Genomic DNA, 20,232 nt, shown 5'->3' with positions numbered 1-20,232 from the left:
ATAATTCTTTTTATATGCCGTTGAATTCGATTTGCTAGTATCTTATTGAGAATTTTTGCATCCATGTTCATCAGGGATATTGGCCGGTAGTTCTCTTTTTTAACTGGGTCTCTGTCTGGTTTAGGAATCAAAGTAATACTGGCTTCATAGAATGAGTCTGGAAGTTTTCCTTCCCTTTCTATTTCTTGGAATAGCTTGAGAAGGATAGGTATTATCTCTGCTTTAAACGTCTGGTAGAACTCCCCTGGGAAGCCATCTGGTCCTGGACTCTTATTTGTTGGGAGATTTTTGATAACCGATTCAATTTCTTCGCTGGTTATGGGTCTGTTCAAGCTTTCTCTTTCCTCCTGATTGAGTTTTGGAAGAGTGTGGGTGTTCAGGAATTTGTCCATTTCTTCCAGGTTGTCCAGTTTGTTGGCATATAATTTTTCATAGTATTCCCTGATAATTGTTTGTATCTCTGAGGGATTGGTTGTAATCATTCCATTTTCATTCATGATTTTATCTATTTGGGTCATCTCCCTTTTCTTTTTGAGAACCCTGGCTAGAGGTTTGTCAATTTTGTTTATTTTTTCAAAAAACCAACTCTTGGTTTCGTTGATCTGCTCTACAGTTTTTTTAGACTCTATATTGTTTATTTCTGCTCTGATCTTTATTATTTCTCTTCTTCTGCTGGGTTTGGGGTGTCTTTGCTGTTCTGCTTCTATTTCCTTTAGGTGTGCTGTTAGATTTTGTATTTGGGATTTTTCTTGTTTCTTGAGATAGGCCTGGATTGCAATGTATTTTCCTCTCAGGACTGCCTTCACTGCGTCCCAAAGCGTTTGGATTGTTGTATTTTCATTTTCGTTTGTTTCCATATATTTTTTAATTTCTTCTCTAATTGCCTGGTTGACCCACTCATTCGTTAGTAGGGTGTTCTTTAACCTCCATGCTTTTGGAGGTTTTCCAGACTTTTTTCTGTGGTTGATTTCAAGCTTCATAGCATTGTGGTCTGAAAGTATGCATGGTATAATTTCAATTCAGGTAAACTTATGGAGGGCTGTTTTGTGACCCAGTATATGATCTATCTTGGAGAATGTTCCATGTGCACTCGAGAAGAAAGTATATTCTGTTGCTTTGGGATGCAGAGTTCTAAATATATCTGTCAAGTCCATCTGATCCAATGTCTCATTCAGGGCCCTTGTTTCTTTATTGATCGTGTGTCTAGATGATCTATCCATTTCTGTAAGTGGGGTGTTAAAGTCCCCTGCAATTACCACATTCTTATCAATAAGGTTGCTTATGTTTATGAGTAGTTGTTTTATATATTTGGGGGCTCCGGTATTCGGCGCATAGACATTTATAATTGTTAGCTCTTCCTGATGGATAGACCCTGTAACTATTATATAATGTCCTTCTTCATCTCTTGTTACAGCCTTTAATTTAAAGTCTAGTTTGTCTGATATAAGTATGGCTACTCCAGCTTTCTTTTGGCTTCCAGTAGCATGATAAATAGTTCTCCATCCCCTCACTCTCAATCTAAAGGTGTCCTCAGGTCTAAAATGAGTCTCTTGTAGACAGCAAATAGATGGGTCTTGTTTTTTTATCCATTCTGATACCCTATGTCTTTTGGTTGGCGCATTTACTCCATTTACATTCAGTGTTATTATAGAAAGATACGGGTTTAGAGTCATTGTGATGTCTGTATGTTTTATGCTTGTAGTGATGTCTCTGGTATTTTGTCTCACAGGGTCCCCCTTAGGATCTCTTGTAGGGCTGGTTTAGTGGTGACAAATTCCTTCAGTTTTTGTTTGTTTGGGAAGACCTTTAACTCTCCTTCTATTCTAAATGACAGACTTGCTGGATAAAGGATTCTCGGCTGCATATTTTTTCTGTCTAGCACACTGAAAATCTCGTGCCAATTCTTTCTGGCCTGCCAAGTTTCAAAAGAGAGATCAGTCACGAGTCTTATAGGTCTCCCTTTATATGTGAGGGCACGTTTACCCCTTGCTGCTTTCAGAATTTTCTCTTTATCCTTGTATTTTGCCAGTTTCACTATGATATGTCGTGCAGAGGATCGATTCAAGTTACGTCTGAAGGGAGTTCTCTGTGCCTCTTGGATTTCAATGCCTTTTTCCTTCCCCAGTTCAGGGAAGTTCTCAGCTATTATTTCTTCAAGTACCCCTTCAGCACCTTTCCCTCTCTCTTCCTCCTCTGGGATACCAATTATGCGTATATTATTTCTTTTTAGTGTATCACTTAGTTCTCTAATTTTCCCCTCATACTCCTGGATTTTTTTATCTCTCTTTCTCTCAGCTTCCTCTTTTTCCATAACTTTATCTTCTAGTTCACCTATTCTCTCCTCTGCCTCTTCAATCCGAGCTGTGGTGGTTTCCATTTTGTTTTGCATTTCATTTAAAGCATTTTTCAGCTCCTCATGACTGTTCCTTAGTCCCTTGATCTCTGTGGCAAGGGATTCTCTGCTGTCCTGTATACTGTTTTCAAGCCCGGCGATTAATTTTATGACTATTATTCTAAATTCACTTTCTGTTATATTATTTAAATCCTTTTTGATCAGCTCATTAGCTGTTGTTATTTCCTGGAGATTCTTCTGAGGAGAATTCGTCCGCTTGGTCATTTTGGATAGTCCCTGGAGTGGTGAGGACCTGCAGGGCACTTCTCCTGTGCTGTGGTGTATAACTGGAGTTGGTGGGCGGGGCCGCAGTCCGACCTGATGTCTGCCCCCAGCCCACCACTGGGGCCACAGTCAAACTGGTGTGTGCCTTCTCTTCCCCTCTCCTAGGGGCGGGATTCACTGTGGGGTGGCGTGGCCCGTCTGGGCTACTTGCACACTGCCAGGCTTGTGATGCTGGGGATCTGGCGTATTAGCTGGGGTGGGTAGGCAAGGTGCACAGGGGCAGGAGGGGCAGGCTTAGGTCGCTTCTCCTTAGGTGATCCACTTCAGGAGGGGCCCTGTGGCAGCGGGAGGGAGTCAGATCCGCTGCCGGAGGTTTGGCTCCGCAGAAGCACAGAGTTGGGTGTTTGCACGGAGCGAGCAAGTTCCCTGGCAGGAACTGGTTCTCTTTGGGATTTTGGCTGGGGGATGGGCGGGGGAGATGGCGCTGGCGAGCGCCTTTGTTCCCCACCAAACTGAGCTCTGTCGTCCGGGGGCTCAGCAGCTCTCCCTCCCTTTGTCCTCCAGCCTTCCCGCTTTCCGAGCAGAGCTGTTAACTTATGACTTCCCAGAGGCTAAATCGCGCTTGCTGTCGGAACACAGTCCATCAGGCCCCTCCGCTTTTGCAAGCCAGACTCCGGGGCTCTGCTTGGCCGGCGAGCCGCCCCTCCGCCCCGGCTCCCTCCCGCCAGTCCGTGGAGCATGCACCGCCTCGCCGCCCTTCCTACCCTCTTCCGTGGGCCTCTCGTCTGCGCTTGGCTCCGGCGACTCCGTTCTGCTAATCCTCTGGCGGTTTTCTGGGTTATTTAGGCAGGTGTAGGTGGAATCTAAGTGATCAGCAGGACGTGCGGTGAGCCCAGTGTCCGCCTACGCCGCCATCTTCCCCGGGACCTCCAGGAGTCACACTCTTTACTGACTGAGCCACCCAGGCTCCAGTTATTTTTTTCTTGTGGGCAGAGTCAGAATTACTTCGTAGCACAACTTTCCACAGTTGAATTAATTCAAGACATTAGGGAAACATTTTGTAAGTCATTCATCACTTAGCAAAGCAGACACATGAGGGTAGTTATTTAAGATGTTTCTGCTTATCAGGGTGCCTGTGTGGCAGAGTCGGTTAAGCATCTGACTTCTGCTCAGGTCATGATCCCAGGGTTTGTGAGTTTGAGCCCCATGTCAGGCTCTGTGCTGACAGCTCAGAGCCTGGAGTCTGCTTTGGATTCTGTGTCTCTCTCTGTCTCTGCCCTTCCCTGCTCACACTATGTCTCTCTCTCTCTCTCTCTCTTTCTCTCAAAAATAAACATTAAAAAGTTAAAAAGAAAAGATGTTTCTGCTTATCAAAAGTTATCTAGCCAGACAGTCTTTAGAGATGGTCAATTCATCTGCTGACACCTGCCTCAAACATTTTTATTCTTAAGGACTTAGTTCACACTTAAACGTGAATATGATGAGAACTTGAAAACCTCAGTCCCTGGCTCAAAACAATTCAAAGCTTTTTTCTAGAAATAATAGTGAAATACTGACTTGTTTTTATAGGTGCAAGCATTGTTCTTCTTTGACAGTTGATATAGTCTTTGTCTAGTATACCCTATGGCTGGGCTTCCTCAGAGAGTGTTTCTATTTGTATGTATGTATGTATGTATGTATGTATGTATGTATGTATGTTGTATATATGTATCATCCATCCATCCATCCATCCATCCGTCCATCCATTCATCCACCCATCCAACCATCCTTTGAATGGGTTATACTTCCCTGTTTCTTTGTACTCTTTGTGATTTTTCTTGGTTGAAAACTAGAAAGTTAAATATGATATGTTAGTTTTAGAAATAAGATTAGTCTTCTTCCTCAGGGTTTGCTATTTCTTGATTGTTGAAGGTTGAGATCATCTGTTTAGTTACTTTTCCAACCTAGTTTTGCAATAACTCTATTCCTTGTTGTGTGTGCTCACTGAAGTCTCTGTTCCTTTAGCTCTATTTAGCTAGTATTGTGACAGAGATTTTCTCGAAATCCAGGAGCTCAAACACACACACACACACACACACACACACACGCACACACACACACACACACACACACACACACGCACACCCCTATCCCAGTCTTTGCAGACTGACTCTGTGCTGTGGCACTTCTTTAACACTTAGCCAGGTCACGTACAACTTTGTCCTAGCCTTCACTTCTTGCTTGCAGTGAGCCTAAAGATCTGCCGAAGGTGAAAGCTTAGGTCCTCCTCTGGTATTTTATGAGTGTGTATTCTGCCCCAAGCATGGGAATGGCTTCCTAAGTTCCCGAGTGCACATGGGTGGTTCTGTAAGTGCCAATTCCCCAGGGAAACATTGTCCCTAGCTTTTCCTCCCAGGTTTTAGTGCGTACATATATTACATGTCTCAGCCACAGCCTTTTATCTTAGGTGGCTGTGGACTTTCCATTCACCTTACAATGTTTTAATAACTATTAACTGTTCACAGTTTATTCTGCACTACCAAACATACATCCTTCAATTCCACAAAGAAGAAAGCAATCACACCTCGAGTTTCATAAAATTGTCATATTTTTATATTTTTTGAGTTTTTGCTTCTTCCCCAATGAGACTTGCCCTACTAGCTGGTTTGTTTCTCAACACTATTATATTTTCCATGCTTCAGAGTCTCTGACACCCCTGAGAGACTTTCCTTCCAAGATCATTTCATGACAAGGGCCTGTCATGTTTTCTTAGATAGCCATGGGCAAAGAGCTGTGATCTTTCTGTGCCACAGTGGAAACCAGGGAATACTGCCTTACCTCTTCCACACACCTGCCTTTGGGTAGGTACTTTCTCTTCTATTGGGTTTTTATTTTCAATATCTGCTTGTTATGTAAATTTGTCGATGTGCTACACCTCACTTTTGTTTGCAAGGCACTGAAAGATTTCTTTATTTTTAAGAGGCTCACAAAAACTTGCTTTTGTTTCAAAACTGAAATTTCAAGAGTACTTTGTCAGCAAAGAACTGAGTAATCTTTAAGGTCAAGAACAACAACAACAAAAATGCAGACAATAATCAGAGATTTTACTTAGCTTAGAGCACAGAGATTCCTCCATAATTTTGATCAGGTTGCAACACATTATGTTAGGAGGTGAATGCTTTAAGAGACTCCTTTAAAGGGACCCTCTTTGACAGTTACATCTCACTCTCTTCTACGTGTAAGAGTTGTTTGATGGACCTGGTAAGGTGAATCTGGTATGAAGAGTTGTTTGATGAATCATACTTTTTATAGTACTTAACAGACATTCAAGCGCCTTCACAGACATTATCCCATTTGATCCTCACAACGAATAGTGAGATAAGCCTTATTATCACCCTCACCAGCTTCTCCCATTTTCTTTGAATATCTTTTCAATGGAGAAACCAGTTTTCCCTCAGTAAGCAGGTATATACTGACACAGATGCCTGTCCAGACCTCTCGTTTTCCTTTTTTACTGCCACCCAGTCAACTTTCCCTGATTTTCCCAGCTGGCTCTGCACAGTGAGCATTCCTCTCAAAGTCCAGTGGTTCTTAACATTGACTACATATTAAAATTACCCGAGTTCTTAAAAAAAATGCTTTGTGTCTGGGTCCCCCTTTACACCAATTGCATCAGAATTGTAGGGCAAGATTTGGAAAGTGCCCTACACAACAGTATTTTTTTTTTTTAAGCTTTAAAATATTTTTTTCAAGGCATTTTTTTCAAGGCTTGGGTGATTTTAATAGGCAGCAAGGTTTGAGAACCACTGCCATAGAAGCTTACAGCTGTTGTCTTCAGAGACGGAGAGCAATTTAATTTCAGTATTTTAAAAATGAAATCTTTGAGGGGTGCCTGGGTAGCCCAGTAAGATAAGTTTCCAACTCTTGGTTTTGGCTCAGGTCATGATCTCATGGTTTCGTGGGTTCGCGGTCCTGCTCTGTGCAGAGCCTGCTTGGAATTCTCTGTCTCCCTCGCTCTCTGCTCCTCCCCCCGACCTCCTCGCACTGTCTCTGTCTCTCTCTAAAAAATGCATCTAATAGAATGAAAAGAAAATGAAACCTTTCTATCCTAACCATTATCATCCTCTGTGGTTTTTCTTTTAAGGTGAGAAATTTCATAGTTCCATTTTCTCAAATAACAATACATTTTGTTTATACTGTTTTATAATTAAAGCATTTTCATATACATTATTTCTCAATGGGACTCAATTTTAGTCATATAATTAGTATCCCATTTTAGAGGAGTAGAGACCTAGGGAGGTAAAGTTTCCAGTGCAGATTAAGAAGTGTGTAAGTACTGTGGCCGGCTGTGTGTGTGTGATGGAGGCAGACAGACAGGAAGGGAGGGCAATCCCAGTTTTTAATATGATGAACTTTACTTCTCTTCACTATTCATGGTGTGGTCCATGGCTCCACGGGTCCTGCATGGTCACCTAGAAGCTCCTTAAAAATGCCAAATCCAGGCGCCACCCCAGATCTACTGAATGAGAGCTGCAATTTAAAAAGGTCTCCAGGGCATTCTGATTCTCATTAAGGTTTGAAACTCTCTGCTGTCTACCATGCTGCCTCTTGGAATTCTTAGTCCTCTGGTTTTGTGGTGTCTCTGTATAAATACGTTGCATATATTGATGCTGCGAGGGATAATTGTTGAGAGTTCTTGCCGACAGTGTCCCTTCGGAAGTTTATTTTCCAGTCTTTTCACTGTGACTTGAGGCAATTTCTCCCTCTAGCTCTCCTACAGACCTGGAAATGCACCTCTGATCATTTTCTGCTGCTTTGAATTTTGCAGGTACAAGAGTTGTGGAGGACCCTGGGAGGGCGGATGCTGCTTTTTCACCGTCATAATTTTCCTCCCTTTTCTGAGCCAGAGGGTATAACCTAGGAAAATGCCAATCAGACTCCTATTAAAATTGAGATTCTCAGTGGATGGTGCTGAACTCTTGTTCCTTATTATCATTGCTCACAGTCCATAAGAGGACTTCAGGGATCTCACGCAGTAACATCTTTCCTAATAGGTATTCTCTCTATAAACTCAAATTGAAAAGGTTCCTAGTGATACACATTTCACTTTCCTGAGCTCTACATTTCTCTCTGCCTCCCTAATGAGTTCCAAACCTGGAGAAGTCCAAGAAGAGACAGAAAGAACTGTTGTGGATGCTGCAGTTCCAAGACTGAGGCTCTCTCTCACAGCCAATGCAGTTAAAATAAACAAACAGGTTGTTTTCTGAATGTAAGGCTGTGTTGAGGTGTTGCCGCAGCGTGGGAAGCGGGCCTGACAGCTTGTCGCATGATCCACTGTGCGCTTTCTGCAACATGCCATCCACTCTGGGCTCAAATTGCTTTACTGCCTCTCTGTATCTGTCTTCACCCCAGGATTTCCCCAGACTCAGAGAAGTTAATGACTTTGTGTTCGTTTGGGGCAAGAAAATACACAAAGCTCCATCTATGATCCTGAAGTTAATTTGTGGCTTTCCTTTGAGGAGGGAACGTGCGCATGCCAACTGTATGCTTGGTGTGTAAAGCAGACATGGTTAGGAATATAGCTAAATTCATGTAAGAAGCATATGAATGTGTAACACATATTAAAAAATGCAAACAAAACCAAACACAAACTGGCCCTCATTTGGACCCTGTAGCTCTTCTCTATAGCTCTCATGGAGCACTTCTATTTTGCCTTGTCTTACGGTACATATTTACTCTCTGTACTTGATTATAAGCTGCTTGAAGTGTCTTACTCATTGTTATATTCCCTAATGTGTCTAGCTCAGTGCTGTCCCCAGAATACAGCCCATCCCTGGAGTCAGTGCATACAGTCGAATTAAATAATGGGGGAAAGAAGAAATATGAGTTGGGGCATTTGGGTTCTGTTCCCGTTTCAGACACTGAGAAGAAAGACAACCTGACAGAGCAATAAATATCTCTGGGTTATATTTTTCATCTGTAAAATGTAGACATGGAGGGGCAGATGTTTCTAATCCTTTCTAAGGCTACAATTTAGCATTCTGGGTCGGAGATGTATAAGACAGCCAAGTAGAAAAGCCCAGTTGGAATCTCAGGTGAGATATCATGATTAGAGATCACGTTTTGGGGAATCTTTGACATTTGGGTCTTCGTTAAACCATGAGAGGGGATGTGATCTCACGGGAAGTGTGTGGAATAAGAAATGGTTTAATGTGGGACTCCTATCAAACCACTTGTAAAGGACAGACAGGTGAAGAGTCATCTGTAGTGACTACTGGTAGGTAATGTTGACGAGTAGAAGGAAGGTCGGATGATCATAGAAGCCTTGCCTCACCTCCTATGGGAAGGCAGTTGCAGGTTTTGTGGTTGTGGTTTTGCTGCGTGGGTGTGTCTGAAGGATGGGACAACTCCATTCTACCTCCTCAGCATTGCTTGGCCCCCAGCCCCCCTTTCCTCTCTGTCCCCTCTGGGGTTGAGGAGAGCAATAAATGTGGTCTCAGAACCCCAATCTTCATTCACTTGTGTTCATTTTTATGTATTAAACTCTCACAAAGGTACCATTTTTAAAAATAGGGGCTCACTGTTAAAATCTTTCCTTTGCAAGTGGATATAGCATAGAGCCAAATGCCTTTGTGTGACATCTGAGGACCTTCATCTTTGGGCGTTTTTCACCCAGGCTTTGAAGGCTCTTGTTCTTCCAGTCCCATTCCAAATGTCCACTTGATCCATGTCAAATGATTATCGGTTCACAAATATCCTATTCTCTTCTACCTGACTGTGCCTTTGATGATTTTGTCTCTCTACCTAGTGTGCTTTGTTCATTTTCCTTTTCTTGGAAAATGTCTATTAAGTGTTTAAAACGTAGCTCAAGCATTTCCTTTTTGATTTACCCTCTTTCTAGGTCACTTTGCTGCTCTTACATTTGCCCCAGGAACACTTTGCACATGTTGCCATTGTCCTATTTATCTCCTCCCATTATTGGTTGCCTACACACAGTGGGCTGAGCCCTTGATGGCTGTATTGTGACTAGGTCAAGGGCTGAATTTGAACTGAAACTCTCAGGTAAGTGTTCACATTCATAATCTTGTTCTATTTGAGCGACCAAGTCTACACATTTGTGGCCTCTTCTCATATTCCTGGCTCTGTAAAATGCACTGCACTAGGATATCACAGAAGCAGAGGAGGTCTGTGCAAGTGGCCAGCTGGGTGACTCAGTAAAGTTACATTTGTTCCTGATCTGTAGCAGTAATCCAAGGGTATGTGTAAGAGCTGTATCTCTGACATGTGCACTGATTTTATTTCTTCCTAAATTCTGATATTGAACATATTAACAATATCCTGGGTGATACATCATTGTTAAGACATTTTGCAACCCAAGGAAAGGGTTGCCTTCATCCATTCCTTACTAGCAGCTCAAAAAGGTGAATAAACCTATCACATATTTGAGTTGCTGTTAATATCATCATTAGCTAGTATATTGTATCACACATAGAAAGACTGAACAACACTTTAAATACATTAATTTTTCACAAAAATACATCTTCAGCAAAAGTGAATCCTTTTTAAAGAGAGCTTAACCGAGTAACTTAAGGCAATATATAAAAAAATAAAAATACCTAGGACTAAAATGATATGTTTGTACAGATTCTGTTTCATCAGTTAAACCTTGCTAACTTTGTTTTTTTCCTTCAGTGATGCGGAATTATTATTTGAAGAAGCTGTCTGAAATGACTTTCTAAGCAAGTTGGTAACAAATACCTTTGGCTTCTTTTAATAACCGCCTTCCATTGCTCTGTCACAGCTACCACCAATAGTCTGTTTGGTCTGGTTTGCTGAATTGGTTGTCAATTAACCCAAATCAAAACTATAGGCAACATTTCCTCCAACTTTTCTGTTTCTGCTGACTTAATTTGTTGTCAAAATACCTAGGTTTCTCTAAAGCTTTGATGTTATTTTTGGTAGGCCTTAATAAGCCATACTGTAACTTCATCTAGTATGAGTGCTAGGCTTCTCCATTTCTTCTCATTCCATTGCCTTTTCAATACCTCGTTATGTCTCAGAGAGTTTGAAATCCTTGTGTCTTTTCCTTCCATCAACAGAAAGAAAAAGACTAAGAAAAATATGGCACTAGCCACATTGTTTTGGAGTCATGCATTTACACATTCCTATCCCCAGAGTATAAATGTTCTCGTTTTCATATTTTTATCTGAGGTATCTGTCATGTTACTTGTCACATGGCTGATGTGCTAAAATATTTGCTGCTCTAAGTCAGCTAGTGTGTTACCCTATGATATTCCTTTGCTATGCAGAAATGACATTCTCAGCTATTTGCTCCTCCAACTTTTCTTTCTTTTGACCCTATTCTTTTTGATCAATATTGTTTACTGTAATTTACATTAAATTCATTTATTCCCAAAGGATCGAATACATTTGTTTTCTGAGACATTTTTCTTACTAAAAGAATTTCAGAAGGGGAACATTCCAGCTTGCATCAGATCCCAAATTCTAAATGAATTTAAGAAAATCTTAACACATATTGGGGTGCCTGGGTGGTCGGTTAACTGTCCAACTCTTGGTTTCAGCTCAGGTCACGATCTCATGGTTTGTGAGTTCAAGCCGCTCATCAGGCTCCGTGCTGACAGTGCCGAGCCTGCTTGGGATACTCTCTCTCTCCCCCTCTGTCTGCCTCTCCCCTGCTTGCTCTCTCTTTCTCTCTCAAATAAATAAATTTTTAAAAAATTTAAAAAAGAAAGAAAATCTTAACACATATTAATTTTTAAATAAGAAATGCAATGATCAGGTACTCAGATTTTCTAAAGCCCTGAAAAACTTTCTACACTTAGTCAAAGATGGGACATCTTCATATGATTTTTCTCCCTACGGCTTTTTTGAAGAATTGAGTAAATGAGTATAGCATACATAATCTCTCTTACCTGCATTCTGTAACCAGATATAATGACTAGCTCTTAGGTAACATTTGACCTGTGACTCAATGCAAGCACTGTCTGCCAGAAAAACTGCTTCCCAATCAAAAAATCTCCCTTCTAGTTTCTGACCAGCCAGGTTCAGCACAGTTGTTTATATTTGAATTTAGTTCATTCTCATATAATCGGATCTTTAGGTCCATGGTACTTTTGCTTCCAAAGTGATAGTGGAGTAAAACAACAACGAAATGTTAACTTGGATCCTATCTTCCTCAGGAGACTTACTTCAATGGTTATTCCCGAAGAGAATACTCTCCTGATTTTCCCTCTAGCTCAGTGGCTACACTGCCTCCTTTTTGCATTACTAATATGGATTCCTCACTTCAATCATTACATTTAGGAATTCCTTGACGCTTGGTTCTGCACTTTAGTTTCTCTTTATTTTCCCCTAAGCAAACATATACTTTATCAGCCATCATAGGGACAGGGCTCACACATGTCTCTGTTTAGCCAAGGCCAGTACTCTGTGCTCTAGGCATATATAAGTGACAGTTTACTTGCCATTTTGGAAGGGATAACTTAAAAGCACTTCAGACTCAACTTGGCCAAACTAAATCTGTGACTGTGCTGCACAAGACTGTTTCTATTTCTCTGTTTCCTCTTTCAGTGAAGAGTCCAGTTATCTACCTAGTAGTACAAACCAGAAGGCTAGAACGCATCCTTTTTAGCTCTTTCTTTCTTTTTCCTTATCAGATCTATCACCAAGTGTTGTCCATTAAATCTCCTAACTGGAATTTTCCACCTTCTCTATAAGTGTGAAACACGCTAGTCTGAGCTACCAGTCTCACTAAAATGTTACAAAATGCTACTGCTTTCATCCACCCACCTCTTTTCTTGCTTCCTTGTAATGCTCTCTACACGGTATAGGACATAAATCTATTACCGTGATGTAGAACAGCTATTCTCAGGTCCTTTAGGGATCTATTCAGGGGTTCCACAAGGTCAAAATTATTTTCTTAATAATACTATGGTTTGTTATACTCATTCTTTCTCAGTGGACTGGAATTTTCCATGGCAACCTGACCTATGATATTATAACAGAACAAATGCAGAAGCAGATGTGAGAATCCAGTTCTTCTATGGAGGCAAATATTAGAGGGACTTTCAAAAATATAAAACTATCACTCCTTTCTCTCTAGTTCCTTTTTGTTTTGAGATAGGTGTTTTATTTAAATAAATATCATACTATTCATGTTAATGCGTAATACATTTACTTTTGTTATTTAAAAAAAATGGCATTCATTTTTGACAGACAGAGTGTGAGTGGGGGTGGGGCAGAGAGAGAGGGGAAACACAAAATCTGAGCCAGGCCCCAGGCTCTGAGCTATGAGCACAGAGCCCGATGCGGGGCTCGAACTCATGAGCCCTGAGATCATGACCTGAGCCGAAGTCGGACACTTAACCAACTGGGCCACCCAGGTGCCCCTGTTTTTGTTATTTTAATAAACACTAAAAATTTCTCAGATTGAATTTATAAAACAGTAACTGTTGATAGATATAATGCACAGATGAACAAAGGTTCCTTGAAGTTTTGGTTAACTTTTAAGAGAGTAAAGTGCTCTTGAGACTAACTACTTGAGAACCACTGTCCTAGAAGGCCATCTATGGCCTGGCCACTCCCCAACTTCCCAAATCCATTTTTCTGCACAGCACACTGCTATTTTTCTGCTCCATCAACCTTGGCACCTCTCAGTTCCTATTTCTTGCCTGTTTCCCTTCCAATACAGGCACTTTGCCAGAAACTCTCTTTCCCACCCTCTTTATCCAATAAACTTGAAGCAGTTCTTCAGATTTCATCCTCTCGACTGTCATTTCTGTAGGCAAGCCTTCTCTAATCTTGTTGACTGGGTCACATTTACTATTTTAGGATCTCATGGCATTTGTGCATCTCACTCATTATGATTGTAATAGTGCATTTGTTTCTGCCATTATTTAGTTTATTTCTGAAGGGTCACTAACAAACAATACCATGAAATCAGGAGCCAAGTCTGTTTTTGTTCAGTACCAAAGGTCCAGTGCCTAGCATGGTACCTAGCGCCTAGTAGGAATGTACGGAATGAATAAAGTGGATGAGCTGTAATTATGCCACAGGGACAAAAATAGTCCTATAATACATAGTATTACAAAGACTGGGAGTAAACTACAAGACTAAAACCAAGGAATTTTCAAGTTAGGTAAGAATATCACAAGGATTTGGACAGAAAGAGAGTAGTCTAATGATCCATCTAGAAGGGAGAATAAGGTGAGAAAAGGCCCGGGGATAGACGAGTAATAACCATAAAATTATATTCATTGGGGCACTTGGTTGGCTTAGTTAGTTAAGCATCTTACTTAGGCTCAGGTCATGATCTTATGCTTTGTGAATTTGAGCCCCACGTTGGGCTCTGTGCTGACAGCTCAGAGCCTGGATCCTGCTCTAGATTCTGTGTCTTCATCTCTCTCTGTCCTCCCCCCTGCTCACGCTCCATTCTTCTCTCTCTTTCAAAAATGAATAAACATTAAAAAAAGAGTCTCTTATAAAATTATATTAAGAAGTAAGAACATATTGAAAGGAGTAGTAAGAGACACGATTAGGAAGATAATCAAGATCCAAATCTTTAAACCTTTGGATGTTAACTTTAGGAATTTGAGATTCAAACCATAAACAAACAATGGGGAATCCAGTAAGTGCTTTTGGAAAGGACAGGCAGGGACAGTAGTGCATTTGGGGCACATTCATCTACTAGCAAAGTGTGAGATGGATTAGAACAGTGGTGGGGAAGCTAGTTGGGGAGCTACCTGGACTTCTGCATAAAATTCCTCGGAAGGACTGTGGCCGCACAAAATCTGTTTTCAGAGATCGAGCATGACTTCATGGTGTTGAGATAGAAATTTAAAAATAATAAATCTTCAAGAGAATGGGCTTTCCTTATCACAGTCTTCTAAGCTGTTTCCTAAAGCTAAACAGTGTCTTTATAATACAGAGCGAACACAGAGTTCGTATGTCACTCTCTAGTCCTGTGGTTCTGGAAACATGCACTTCTGTGCAGTGGGTATTGGACATGTTTCCTCCCTTGCGTGAGCTGTAACTGTACACCCAGTCATGTGATGTTTCATACCTTTATGGTGCATTCACCAACAACCATGCTGTAAGTGTCTTCACTCCAGATTGGATTTTTATGTACTTGGAATCATGTCGGAATCAAAACTCCAATAACCTGAACTGAAATGAGAGACTTTTTTTTTTTTTTTCATTTTCTCTTAAACCAGTTTATAGTCAGTTTGCCTCAAGGAATCACAATATCAGTGAACTCTATAAATGGTTGTTGTACAGATAGAGTATGTGCACTGAGTCTGTTTTTGAAGTTGAACAAATGAGAGCATGTTGCTTTATGCCCTAGAACTTTGTTAATAGCTTCCCATGTGGGTTTTCCCAGAGCCTCAAGTGGCTCCACAAATGGGGACTCTGAGAAGAAAAACCTTTAACATTATGGGGAATACCCCCACCCCCCACCCCATACTAAAAATGTAAAAACCTTATAATTTATCATCTTTTTAAGGTGCTGGAATACATTTGACCCATTCAGTCTGTGAGGACTACAATTTATTTATTGCTTACTCTGGGCTAGTACTACATGGGGTCCTTTGAATATATTCTCCAATTTAATCCCCATAAAATCCTAGATAGCAGTAGTCTTATTTTTATTTGCATTGAAGGAATGATGATTCTGAGAGTTAGAAAGTTTAATTAACTTCTCCAAGTTCATATAGGTAGTAAGTGTTGGAACTACGCTTTTATGACCTATTCATTTACTCCAAAAAAGACTTTGGGGAATCACTAATGAGTAAGAGTCCTCTTGGAGTTTGTATTTTAGAGGTGGAGAAAGATTTGGATGATCAACTAGCAAATAAGTAACTAAGCAACATGCTTTCAGAGCGATATGAAGTCTATGATGATAAATAAAGCAGAGTAAGGGGACAGAGAATGAAAGGATAAGTTTTGTGATCCTATTTTTGATAGCGTGATGAAGTCAGTCTTCCATGGGGCAGTGACATCATTTGCACTGAGCTTTGAGTGGAGTGATGAATCAAACTTTATGAATGTTTTAGGGAAAAATGTTCTAGGTAAAGACCCTGAGGCTAGAAAGTGGTAGCATGTTCCTCAGAGAATGGCCTGAGCAGTATGGGCCAAGGCAGAGCCCTAGGGGATGAATCTAGAGAGTTACTTAGGTAGAGATCATGAAGGCTCTTGTTGGATATAGTAGAAAGCTTGGATTTAATTTGTTAGAGTGATGAGAAGCCACTGGAAGGTTTTGAATAGGCTATCCCTAAGAAAATTGCCAGGTTTTTAAGAGTGCCACGTCAGGAATCGGGGTAGAGAACAGATATATATTTCTTATTATGTTACATGCTTGTACCGTAAATCTAAGCTGTTACCTCTTGGTTCTTAGATTATTATATCACCAATCATTATTATATTGTGATAGATGATTGCAGTAGTTTCCTGATTTCTTTCTTTCTTTTTTTTAATATTAAATTTATTGTCAAACTGGTTTCCATACAACACCCAGTGCTCATCCCAACAGGTGCCCTCCTCAATGCCCATCACCCACTTTCCCCTCCCTCCCACCCCACGTCAACCCTCAGTTTAGTCTCAGTTTTTAAGAGTCTCTTATGTTTTGGCTCGCTCCCTCTCTGACTTTTTTTCCCCCTTCCCCTCCCCCATGGTCTTCTGTTAAGTTTCTCAGGATTGACATAAGCGTGAAAACATATGGTATCTGTCTTTCTCTGCATGAGTTATTTCACTTAGCATAACACTCTCCAGTTCCATCCACGTTGCTACAAAAGGCCGTATTTCATTCTTTCTTTCATAAATTCAATCTATCTGCTATACCTGGTTCAAATTATTTATTATAATAATTACTTACTGATTAAAATTATTATAATTCTAAAGAGAGTTTTCAGATGAAGATTCATTTCTTCATTAGTCTAAGAACACTCATAATCATTCCTGTCTTTGTATTTTTTTCTCAAATGCTGGTTTCCTTTTCTCAAAGTGAGAGCCATTTCTTACTTATGATTGATGTGTATTTCCAGGTCCATTTGGAATCACCTTCTCTTCCTCTCCAAATTCTCACCAAACTCTCCCTTCTTTGACCTTCTATAGTAATTATTGCCTTCCCAATTCATCCCAGAATTGATGTATATATTCATTTATTTAATTATTTATACATTTTTACATTTTTTGGTTGAGTTAATTCACTCATTCATTTAAGAAATGTTTATCATGAGCCCATTATGTTCTAGGCATTCCTCTAGACACAGGGAATTGTGTAGACAAATTTATTTTAATCAATTTTAATGAAATTAGTTTTCATTTAATAAAATACATAGCTTTTAACTAAGGAATTCATTAGTTTTGACAAATGTTTATTCAATATATGAAACATTTCCATCATCTCCAAAGTACCAAAGTCTCTTTGTGCATGTTAGCAGTCTACCCTCCTACCTGACATGCCTTCTTTCCCATCACCATAGTTTAGCAGGCTATTTTAGAACTTCAAATAAAGGAAGCTATACAGTATGATCCCTTTGACTTAGGTTCCCTTGCTAATCATTATGTCTGTGAGATGAACCTATAATGCATTTTTGGTTGCATTATAGGTTATATATAATGCATTATAGGTTGCATTTTTAGTAGATTGTATATTTTTTAATGATAAGCAGTGTTCCATTGCATGTATATCCATACATCTTTTAAAAATCACCAGTTTATTGATATTTGGGTTGTGTTTAGTTTCTGGCTATTGTGCATAAAGCCTGCTATAAACATTTATGTACAGATATTTCTCTGGAAGGATGTTTACATTTCTCTTGATTAAACTGATGAGTGGAATTGCAAAATCTCAGGAAAGGTGTATATTTGAATATGTAAGAAATTTCCCTGCCCAGTTGTAGCATTTTTTTTCACTCCTAGTAGCAATATGTGGTAGTTCCAGTTGTTCAAAATCTTCACTAACACTAGGTATTGTCAATCTTTAAATTTTTTTAAATTAAAAAAAGTATAAAATTATAAAATTTTGTTATTATAGCATGTGTGAAGTTACATCTCATTTTAGTTTTAAGGTGCATTGCTTTGGTGGCAAATAATGTTGAGAATGTTTTTTGTTTATTGGCCATTTCTTTATCTTCTTTTAGTTTTATTTATTTATTTTTAATTTATTTTAAGTTTATTGTTAAGTTTTTAACGTTTATTTTTGAGAGAGAGAGAGAGAGAGAGAGAGAGAGAGAGAGAGTGCTGGGGAGGGGCAGAGAGAGAGGGAGAACAGAATCTGAATCTGACTTCAGGCTGTGAGCTGTCAGCACAGAGCCCAATGTGGGGCTCAAACTCACGAACTGTAAGATCATGACCTGAGCCAAAGTCAGACACTCAACTGACTAAGCCACCCAGGTGCCCCTATCTTCTTTTATCAAGTGCTTGTTCCAGTCTTTTGCACACCTACTTTTGTTGGATTTTCTTATTACCGAATTACAGGAGTTCTTTATGTATGTATATACATTCACATACAAACATAAATACAAATGCATGTCTTATAGTCTGTGTCATTTAAAAAAAAATATTAATTGGTATCTTCTGAAGGGCATTCTTAATTTAAGGAAGTCCAATTATTTTATATATTTTTTACAATTTGAGCTTTTTATGTCTTTCTTTTTTGTTTTTAAAGTTTATTTATTTTGAAAGAGAGAGAGAGAGAGAACACAGGGAAGGGGCACAGAGAGAGGGAGAGAGAGAATCCCAAGTGGGCTTCTCCCTGTCAGTGCAGAACTCAACTCAGGGCTGGATCCCATGAACCATGAGATCATGACCTGAGCTGAAATAAGAATCAGATGCTTGACTGACTGAGCCACCCAGGCACCCCTGTGTCTTTCTAATAAATCACTGCCTGCCCCACTTTGTGAAGATTTTATTTTGTATTTCTTGTAAATATTGTCACATTTTAGCTTTTATGTTTTAGTCTGGATCCACTTGAATAATTTAATTTTTCTGTATTTTAAAAGGTACTGTTTCACATTCATTACTTTTTCTATGTGGTTATTTAGTTGTTTGTTCAAATTACAGGCATACCTATTGAATTAACTTGGCACCATTTTCAAAATATTGTATGATCTCATGTATATGTGGAATCTCAAAAAAATAAATAAATAAAGCTGAACTCATAGGAGTGGAAAGTAGAATAGTGATTACCAGCGGAATGGAGGTATAGGAAATCAGGAGATGATGGTCAGAGGGTAGAAAGTTACATTATATGGGATAAATAAGTCTAGAGACCTAACGTGTGAGCATGATAACCATACTTACTAATACTGTATCGAACACAGGAAATATGCTAAGAGAATAGAAAAAAATAAATGACTTCTGGTTTAAGCTTTGATGTGTAAAGAGCTTGGAAATGATCACTCTTGTCCTTACAATAAAAGAAAAAGCCTAAAAAATAAAATTAATGACTTTTCTTAGCTCTATCAGAGGATTGAGGTTACAGGGCAAACCACCACTCTGAACGTTAGAAAGACAGTAAATTGAGTACAGTGAGCCACCGCTGAGATCAGCTAAGGTGAAGCAGAAACCCCTGAAGCCAGAAACAGGTAGGAACACTTATATGGTAACTCTGAGGAATTACTAGAGTCTGAATGTGAGCTAACTTGAGAAGTAAAACTTCTGGGGGCCCAGTTTTAGGGAGGTCCCCACACGTGCATGGGTATTATCTCCAAGAGCTCCACCACATTCTCATAGCAAAGATCAGAGGAAAAAAAAATTCCTCCTGCTTCAGGCAAGGAAAGAAGAAAATTAAATAGTTTTAAATACAGCTGGGTAATCTTTTTGCAATATATACATATATCAAATTATAACACTGTACATCTTAAGGAATGTTATATGTCCAAACAATCTGCAAAAATTTCCTTCTAAATATGCTCAGAGAGTTCTTTGTAACAAACCCTTGCTCTCCAAAGGAAGCTACTTCATCTTGATTCTTATCTGACATGGAGGAAGGGAAATTAGACACCCACAGCCTTGTCTAGCCTCCCTGTCTCCGGTAGGGGAAGGGTGAAAAAGGCTAATGAATTCTTCTGAAGATCACAGCCCAGGAACTCAAGCTTGCTAAAAAGTTGAGAGTCAGTCATAAGATTACAGAATGCTTCCCTTCCTTAACACTAGAACCACATCAACAGGACTTCAGGATAATAATGGATTACAACCAAGACACTTTCAAGATACAGATTCTGCTTAAAAAGAAATTCTCAGGGAAACCCAAAAACAATTGAGGGAGAAAAAACAAAAAAACAACTAGAAGATTAGAAGAAACTAAGACCTCTGACACCTATACCAAAAGCAAACATTAAACACAGCTCAGCTCCTAACCAGATTTAAAAGAAAAACCCTCATAGTAAAAGCCTAAGTTCCTATTAATGCATTTACTAACAACACAAAAAAATTACAAGGTAAAAGGGGCACCTGGGTGGCATAGTCAGTTAAGTGCCTGACTCTTATACTGGCTTAGGTCATGATCTCAAGGTTAGTGAGATCAAGCCCCATTTTGGGCTCTGTGCTGACAATGCAAAGCCTGCTTGGGATTCTTTCTTTCCCCCCTCTCACTCCCCTCTCTCTTTGTCCCA

The 20,232-nt window shown here is 39.7% G+C and overlaps 1 long non-coding RNA gene across 2 annotated transcripts in view; it reads left to right on the top strand.

Moving 5' to 3' along the window:
• The window catches only part of LOC123581253, a 39,142-nt gene that overhangs the window by 4,751 nt on the left and 14,159 nt on the right, over positions 1-20,232 (top strand). Inside the window, exon 1 of one of the 2 annotated variants that reach the window (XR_006703686.1) lies at positions 10,269-10,339. The exons of the other annotated variant lie outside the window; for it this stretch is intronic. This is a non-coding gene — a long non-coding RNA (uncharacterized LOC123581253). Of the gene's footprint in view, positions 1-10,268; positions 10,340-20,232 lie in introns of those variants that run through there. 2 annotated transcript variants of the gene reach the window in all.

The sequence above is a fragment of the Leopardus geoffroyi genome, chromosome A3 (genome assembly GCF_018350155.1).
Source record: "Leopardus geoffroyi isolate Oge1 chromosome A3, O.geoffroyi_Oge1_pat1.0, whole genome shotgun sequence".
In the NCBI taxonomy this organism is placed as follows: domain Eukaryota; kingdom Metazoa; phylum Chordata; class Mammalia; order Carnivora; family Felidae; genus Leopardus; species Leopardus geoffroyi.
Note: the sequence above shows the minus strand (reverse complement) of the source record. Positions and strands in the feature narration are given on the sequence as shown.